Source organism: Grammomys surdaster, unplaced genomic scaffold (genome assembly GCF_004785775.1).
Source record: "Grammomys surdaster isolate TR1022 unplaced genomic scaffold, NIH_TR_1.0 169, whole genome shotgun sequence".
In the NCBI taxonomy this organism is placed as follows: Eukaryota; Metazoa; Chordata; class Mammalia; order Rodentia; family Muridae; genus Grammomys; species Grammomys surdaster.
This window is the reverse complement of record NW_021604617.1, coordinates 6,409,564-6,418,724: the sequence shown is the minus strand read 5'-3', so window position 1 is coordinate 6,418,724 and position 9,161 is coordinate 6,409,564.

Genomic DNA, 9,161 nt, shown 5'->3' with positions numbered 1-9,161 from the left:
ATCTCCTCTAACTGTTTCTTGTCAAGAAGTTTTGCAAAGACAAAATTAAAAGTAGCTACCCCCAGTAGCATCGCTCTTCAAGCCTATATTTGGCAGGTAAGAAATCCTTTATGTTTTCCCTTGTGATTTCTATGGCTGGTTTTATGCCAAGAGTGAAGCTGGGTTATGTCCACCTCCTCCAAGGATCTCGATGCTCTTTGAAATCTAATTCCATCAAGTTACTTAGTGACATCAGCTGTCTTATCAACTCAAGGAATTTAGAGTTGTGGAGAGTGTTTGTCTCTCCGTTAGGAGATGGTGATGTTCTCTTGGTTTCCTACATTGTAAACAAAACAGCACCTTCCACCAATAATGCTTTCTGGTTTTCACCGTGAACTTGTATTTTGACCTATGGATTTTATTATAAATGAGCCTCTTATCTTCCAAATAACAGAATGATTTTTCAATAATTTTTATTGATCTCCACTCATATTTAACTGGAGCTTATTCAGTATAATTCGCTTTGAACTCGCTTTTTTTGAAAAGAAGGCATTCTCCACAGTGCTATGGTTATATGTGTCCATATATTAATTGTGGTGTGTGGTGGTCAAATCAATATCATTACTGATTATACTTTCCCATCAGTTGCTAGGGAGGTGTATTAATGGCCAAATACACTTAAGGCTTTTGTCTGTTTCACCTTGAACTACAAACTTTGGTTGCCGTAGGTTGTGATATACATTCAAGGTAAACGACTGATGTTTGAAGTGATTCTCTCCAGCACTGCTTCTTGGCTCTGTTTGTCTCACATGACAAGCTGGGGTATGATTGCTGTCACATCCTCAACTTTGGCATTACTGGCATCTTTACATAAACTTTTCTGAACTGTGTTTTGGGTCTACTGTTTATGTGCCTACATCTTCTCTAAGGCCTCATAGAATTTTTATGTGTGTAGGTCTGTGTATGGGCCACATGTGTGGTGTTAGCCTGCCAGTCTGCCAGATAGAAAAAAAAGCCTAGACAACAAGAAGGTCTCTTTGGGAGGAAAGAACCCTGAAGAAACCCATCTTGGATCAAAAAGTAATTGAGGATTAGCCCTGATCCAATCCTAGGGCTCTTTTCAAAGCTATCTCCCTATTTAAGAATTAACTTCTCTTCCCTCATGACTTACCTGCCTTGTTCACCATGGCTGCCTTCATATACAACCCAGAACCACCTTGCCGTAGGTAGCACCACCCACAGTGGGCTGCACTCTTCCACATCAATCGTTAATGAAAACCCCCGGCCTATCTGACAGAGGCATTTTCTCAACCCAGATGATTCTAGCTTATATCAGGTTCTACAGTGAGTTAAATAATGAATGGGTGGTTTAAATAATGAAATGCCCCATAGGCACATATATTTGAATGTTTAGTCACCATGGAGCAGAACCCTGATGAATTAGATGGATTAGGAGGTGTGATCTTGTTGGAGAAAGTGTGTCACTGTGGGTAGGCCGTAAGGTTTCAAACTTCATGTCAGGCCCTAGTCTCCCTGACCTCTCTCTATTTCTCCTATGAATTAGGATATAGCACTCAGCTACCCCTCCAGCACCAGCCAGCAAGCTGACATGCTCCCCCACTATGATAATGAACTAAACCTCTGAAACTGCTTTTGTCTATATGAGTTGTCCTGGTGTTTCCTTCCAACAATAGAACATTGACGAAGGCAAGTTCACAGAAAAACCAATAAGCACAGTTCACCACCTTCACGGTTTTGAGAAAAGGATCAGGTGCTCAGACAAAGCCCTGCTGGATGGAGCACCACTGTGAATGATCAGGGAAGTCATGACAAACTCAAGATACCCCAGGATTCATTCTTTTTTCCCCCAAAAGGAAAACACAAGAGAATGTCAGCTTCATTGAGAAGCTGCAATAGTTGTCCTTTGTGGTCCAGGGATGATGAAAGGCAGAGAGAACAGATTTTATTTTAGCTTATAGTTCAAAAAGCCACAGTCTACCATAGTGAAGAAGAGATTGTGATAGTATGTAGGGAAGGCAGTGGCAGGAGCAGGAAGCTGGCTGGTTGCATTGCATCTCACTAGGAAGAACAGAATGAACAGGGGTCACACTGTAATACATCAACGCCCACTTCCACTAACCCATTTTCTCCAGCCAGCCTTTACCTGTAAAGGTACCATAACCTTTCTAGACAGTGCCACTAATCAAGGACCAAATGTTTAAATACATGAGTTTCTGAGAAACTGTAGTAACAGTTTTCAATTAATAAATTCCACTAGTGGGTTTGCTGCCTGCCTCAATGGTTTATGTTCCTGAACGAAATACACACACACAGCCTTTATATTTTAATATGCCTTAAATGGCTCAACAGCTCTCCACAGGGTTAATCACAAGTTATTACTTACTAATTTTATATTCTGTCTTGTCTGCTCTGGACCCAGAGGGTTGCCCAACTGGGTGGAGCTCTCCCGGCTCCTTTACATAGCAGCTATCTCTCTGTCCTGTACTCTTCTCAAGCATCTTGTCTCTCCTCTCCTCCACACGCTGGGTGATCTCTTCTCCCTTCTCCTCATCCCTGTCCCAAGTCTTGGAATCCTAAAGTCCCACCTCTGTCTGCTCTGCCCAGCCATTGGCTGCCGCCATTTTTACTTACCAATCAGAACCAACTGGGGGCAGGTTCCCAGAAACTACTTGCACAAGTTCCCACGCAAACAGTGTTTTGAGGGAACATAATTAGCACTAGAACACAAAGAGCTACAGGAAACATTTCATGCTTAGCTACAGTGTTTAAATATCAAGCAGTACTGAAAGAAACTGAGTTGAGGAGTCTGATAGCAAATAAGCAAAATGGAAAATCGCCCTCCATTATTCAACTTGAGCGGATGCCCACTTAAAGAAATTCACAGTGTCATAACACGTATGTCCTTCCTGAGGAACTATGCCCTGGGAAGTGGACAGTGCTCAATGGTTCTGCTGAGATGCTGGGTACGTTTCTCGTATGAAAGGCTCAAACCATTGATGACCTTTCTATTACAATAAGACCTGTGGTCAGTGGGTCCAGAGACTCACTGGGGATGATCAGATATTCAAAGTGGGCCGACTTTGTGGTCAGATCAATTTTTGAATGGCCGAGTGACTTAGACAGACTTAGAAGGTAAGCTTACATGGTTGCTTTTATCTGTAGATCAAATTAAGAGTGAAGGAAGTATGAAAGACCAAGGAGAAGCTACAGCAGTGAGCCAGCCAGTCTCAGACACTGTATCTGGATGGAACAAAAGAGTTTCCTGCCTAATCAAAGTTGGAGTAGGTTTCTCCCTCAGTCCCATGTTCAGCTTGGCTCTAAGACACTAGCAGGATTCAATTATTGTAGCTGATGATGGAGCCAATGTGGGATCTGAGAGATAATTGCTCTTGCTGAGGCTGCCAGAAGCTGCTGACCTACAAGACCCAAGGATGATCACTTATCCAAAGCTGTTTCATCAGCCTTGGGGCTTTGGGCAGTTAGCTCTCTCAAATGTCCATGTTACTTGAACCAACAGCCATCATTTGACGTGACCAGTAGACAGAGTATGGATACTGTTCCAAGCACAGAAAACTAGAGGTGTCTGGTTTTTTTACCTCTTGGAAGGACATACATGGGAAACTTGAGCCTCATTGACATAGCCATAAATATTTTAGATCCTGGTACAGAGAAGGAAAGAAGGATATATTTTTACCAAGGGGTAAAGTAAAGCTCCACCAAAGTTAGTCCTGCAAGGTCATCTTGCAAAAAATTAGCAAAGCTGAAAATTTTACATGATGGAAAGGTGGTAGTCAAGTGCCAAGCCATTTGCCACATGAGTCCCAGCAGAAGATTTCCTGGGGTTCACTAAATAACACTCAGAGCCCCTGTGGAAGGTGGAAAATAGACATTTGAGTAGCCATAGTCTGGTAAAAGATTGCTAACCAAGTCTCACATAGGGGAGGTCTAAGGACAAGGATGATGTTTGGGTTTTCCATCAAACAAGTAGTCTAGAGCCTACAAATGAAGACTGAGATGAAAGAAACGTAGAATAACCACCAGTAAACACAGTACCGGCAGTGGCCTGTTACAGGTTCTTTTCTTCCCAAAGCAATTACTCTTGATATTTAGGAATGAAACATTATTCATGTATCCATAGCCATGAAAGAAATAGGGGTGGTTTATGTTGGACAGACATAGAAGTCAGACATATCTTCTGAACCAGGCCAGAGAACCTTCATCAAACACAGCAGGAGATCTTTGATTTGAGTATTACTTCCATACTGTCATATGTGGGACCCCCGGGTTCCTCTTCACCCAGTCATCAGGTATGTATTGCTCCAAGAAAATTTGACCTGGAGCAAGAAGACCCTGGCAGATGCAGACCTTAATAGAGATAATGAACGTAAAGAAGTTATGTGACTGGAGTCCTGGAAGGTTGTGAGTCCAGAGTCAGATGCTCTGTTCTGTAGTATTGTGAGTCCCGCGTCTGCTCCAACACAGGGCATGGCCACTTGGGGAGACAGAACTCGGGAAATTTGACTGCCCTTGTCCCATACCTCACCGGGCAGGTGTGAGCTGTAGGGGAGTGCCTAGGCACCACTCAGGGTGGGAAAGTGCATGTGGGACTGAGCTGGCCTGGGCATCTCCAGGCCTGCAAAGGGCTGAGGCCAAGGAATTCCCAGACTTTTGGATACCCAGGCACTGCTAGAAGTCCTGGAAGAGCTGAGAATGGAGTCTGGGCCTGTGGGCTGGGTATAGCCTGCGGCTCAGCGGGAGAAGGGGAACTCTGGCTAGTCCCATGGTGATTGTCCTTGGCTTGACAGGCAACAGCAGGCTTGGTGGTTGTAGCCAGGGGAACAGTGAGGCCTTTTATGGGACATTAGACAGCAACTCTATAGGCAAAGGCCTTCTCCATGGCTAAGATAGTATCTGAGGCCTTTACATCTCTGCTGTGGTATAACTTGCCTACCGGATATTTCTACCACTTACTTGATTTTATGACTTTCTTTTTTTCTAGTAGTATACAACTCTATGAAACTGTCACCATGTTGGAACACACTATTAGCGGCAGCGCGACTCTGTGGTCTCAAGCTGCGGTCACATCAGAGGGAATATTCACATTTAACTTCAGAATAAGCTCTCATTCCCTTCGAGGTGAGAATTGGTTTTGCTTTGACAATTTCAGGCACCTGAAGGTACAATGGCAAAACCTGCACTTTTGGGCTGATGTCACTGAACTCTTGGGCTGTAGACCTCCAGCCCAAGAGTTGGTCAGTGGCCTACTGGTTTATTCTGAGCCGGTTACCTGGATCCTACACTATTTTGATATGTATGCTTCGAAGCATTCATTTTAACATACACATTGTAATTTTTAAATATTATTGTGAAGGCTTCCTACCCTCACATGATGAATTTTAGTGACCCCCACCACCATTCCCTTCTCTTACCCCCTCCTCCAGGTGGTACACTTTTCAACAAGTCCTCTTCTACGTTTGCATCATCTTTTGATGTGTGGCCCTCTGAATTTAGTTACTTGCCTGAGCTTGGATGAGAGGTTGTTCATCTGTGGTTAAGGCACCAAAGAAAATGAATCCTCCCCCCATGAGTGTTAAATGGTAGAAGTCTCTGTGAGCAACCTGATCCATGTGAAACATTGGCAGGCTCAATGGTGGGCAAATTTTGTGCAGATAACCATAGCAGCATGTGAGTCCATGTCATGTCCAGAAGGTGTCTTTCTACTGCACAACTCCTGTGCTCTGGCCCTCATGTCCTCTCTGCCCCCTCTTTTCTCATGTCCCATGAGCCTTAGAGGTGGAGGATGTACTACTCCATTTGAGACTGAGTGCACCCTGCACTTACTCTCATCTCTTTGGCTATAAGCATTCAGATTCAGGGCATTCAGATTTTCTTTTCAAAATTCTCGGTTTTATGACATTCATCCTATTGTTCCTCCCCTATATAATTCTACCTATTTTTCTTTCTGTGCTTTTGCCTGCCTATTGCAACTGTGATGCCTTTGGTTTAGGGATTGTATTGTGCCTAATGAAGACACTGAAGATAAGAGGCACTTGTTTCCTCCAACCCAGCAGTCTGGGGAAATACCCCATGATGTGCATGTAACAACCTCACAAGGACGCCCAGCCAAACAATCCTGTTTCTGCTTGGAAGGAACTTCATTGGGTCAGCCAGGACACAACACACACAAATAAGTGTTGCTCAGTTAGTGCCTTCCTAAGCATTCGAGGCAAGCTGGGGGCAGAGTGAGGAGAGATGACCACAGGGAGCCACTCTTGAAAGCATCACATAAGCCTAAGCTGAAGCATGGATCTCTATCTCACACAGAGAGTCTTTAGGAGAAAATGTCAGCCAAGGATCCAAGGAAGGAGGAAATGTTTGGAGAAAAATCTTGCCGTTTGGTGCCCCAGCTGTTTTTATGTTTGATAATTACTGTAATTTAACTTACAAGTATTTGGGAAAATGGAGGAAATCTAATTAAAGATATTTTGGCTTCACTGGCTTTCTCAATGGGGAATACTTGATATTCCTAAATTAACTTAAGTTCTAGGCAATAGAATTAAAGATCATGAATGTGCAATCCACTAGAACTGTGTGTGCCTGTGCAAGTATATGCATCACATGCATGCAGTACCCACAGAGGCCTGAAGAGGGCATCTCCTGAAGTTGGAGTTACAGATGGTTGCCAGCCACCATGTGGATGCTGGGAACTGAACCTGGGTCCTCTGCAACAGCAGCAAGTACTCGTAACACCTGAACCATTGCTCTAGCCATTATCATTACAATTTTAAAATATAAATAAATGATACACTGGGTAATTTTTGAAATGTTCAATGCTTTTCAATAATTCTTAATAATTTTCAAAACCATATCTAAGTCAAAAGGAAATATTTTTTAAAATTGACACAATTTTAGAGGATATTAATTTTGAATATTCTGAAAAATAACCCTTTTCAACCCTCTATACGCTGGCCTTTTATGATCTTGACTCTCCTGTTTTCTCTCAAAGCAAACCAAAGTTGTGTGCTGAAGGGAAAGACAGTTATGATCTGTGTCTTACTTTTCTATTGCTGTGATAAGACACCATGACCAAGGCAGCTTTAGAAGAAGTTTATTTAGGTCATTCAGTTCCAGACAGAATTCATGGCCATCCTAGCAGGGAATGTGGCAGTGAGCAGGCATGGCTCCAGAGACTAGCTGAGAGCTGACATTTTGATCCACAAACACAAGGCAGAGAGTGCTAACTGGGAATAGCTTATACTTTTGAAACCTCAAAGCCCTCTCCCAGCGATACACCTCCTCCAACAAGGCCACACCTCTCAAACCTTCCCAAACAGTTCCACCAGCTGTGGACTAAGCATTCAGATTTATAAGCTTAGGGTACCATTCGTACCCAAGCCACCACAGAGAGAATGATGTGTTCCTTTTCTACTTCCTGGATGAAAACTGAGCTAAAAAGGTTGTGGTGTTTTTGAGTCCCTATTCAAACTCTCCAGGATTTTTTTTTTAATTTAGGTCATCCTATTAACATATATAACTTTCTGATTTTTATCAGATTTCTATCTATGGGGCTAGAGAGATAGTTCAGAAACCGAGAGCAATTGCAGCCCTTTCAGAGGATTTGAATTTGGTTTTCTGTACCCATACTGAGTGGCTCATAACCACCTGTCACTCCAGCTCTAGGGAAACAAGATAAAGTAAATTCTTGCATAAAATGATCGATCTTTTGTAGCTGCCTGTGTTTTCTGCCACTGATCATCCTGTCCTATGATAACCATGCAGTTGGATTTGCAAGAGTACGTGACATGACCGTACCTATCAATCATATGAACTCCAGTTTGTAGGAGTAGATTGGTGGAATTAAGTTGTAATAACATCACATCAGATTTATCAGGTCTGGAAGACTTTGAGGCTTCTGTCTATCTCAAAGTAACTTCTACCCTATTAATTCTCAGATGAAGTAAACAAAGGTTTAGGATTGAGTTTTAATCTAAGCTATATGAAAGCAATCAGCTTCCAGTATCAATGAAGTTCATAATAGATTTTTCAAAATTGGCCCAATTGATAGAACCAGAAGAGTTTCCCAGAGGTGCACACACTTCACTAGAGAAGTGAGGACACACCAATTTGCTATAGGAGAGTAGGAATGTTGCATGTTTAGGGCCAAAGTATATTGGCTATCTTTCACTACCCACTTCTGTGTTTGACCTAGAATTGTGGCTATTAGGTAAATCCTTTTGGAGTGTACAAGCAAGACTACAAGCTGCCACTAACCCAAAGGTTAAAGAATGCCACCAGGTAGCATTTGAAGCCTACAGTAGATTGTTGAGTTTTGCTGTAACCCACTCGCCCAATATCTTTGTTGTGCTTTGAATTGTTGATCTATGAAGTCCTTCATTCTGTTCCATGGAACATAGTATTTGGAATAACCTGAGAATGTTTTCCTAGGTCATAGTTATTCATAGGAATGAAAGCTCAAGGAAAAGGAGTCATCGAAAATGAGATATGGCACTGGAGAGATGGCTCAGACTGTAAGTGCACTTGCTGGTCTTCCAGAGGACCTGAGTTCAGTTCTCAACATCGGCACGAAGCAGTTCACAACCACCTGTAACTCCAGCTCTAGGGGATCCCACTCCCCTGCAGACACCTGCACTCATACACAGAAATAACCTCAACCCCATAGACACATAGTTGAAAATAAAAAACATTTAAAGGTGAGCTTAGAAAAAGCAACTATAGTAAAACTCAGATGAATCATGATTAATAAGTAATGGGGCATCTTGAAAGTCTTCTTGAGGTTGGATGCAAAGCAGTCAGTGGACTGATCTGGAGAGACTGGAGGCAGGAGAATAACTGCATGTGTCTTCTGTTATTACCATATTAATGAATCAGGTAGTCTTGACATTCTTCCACAAAGTAGCACAGAATACTCAACCCTCTAATAGTACCAAACCCCTTTCTTCACTAAAAATGAAGATATGTTAGTCATGTAAAGAAAAATATTTTGTTTTCTAAAGTATATTTTCAAAATAGCAATTTGGCATTTTTAAAGGTCTTCTAAACTCTATTAATTATAATCCTTAGTAGCATGGATTGTTATAGCTGAGATAGTTTAGAAACTGGTAAGCCCAAAGGAAAGAATGAAACTATAGTTCGAGCCACCT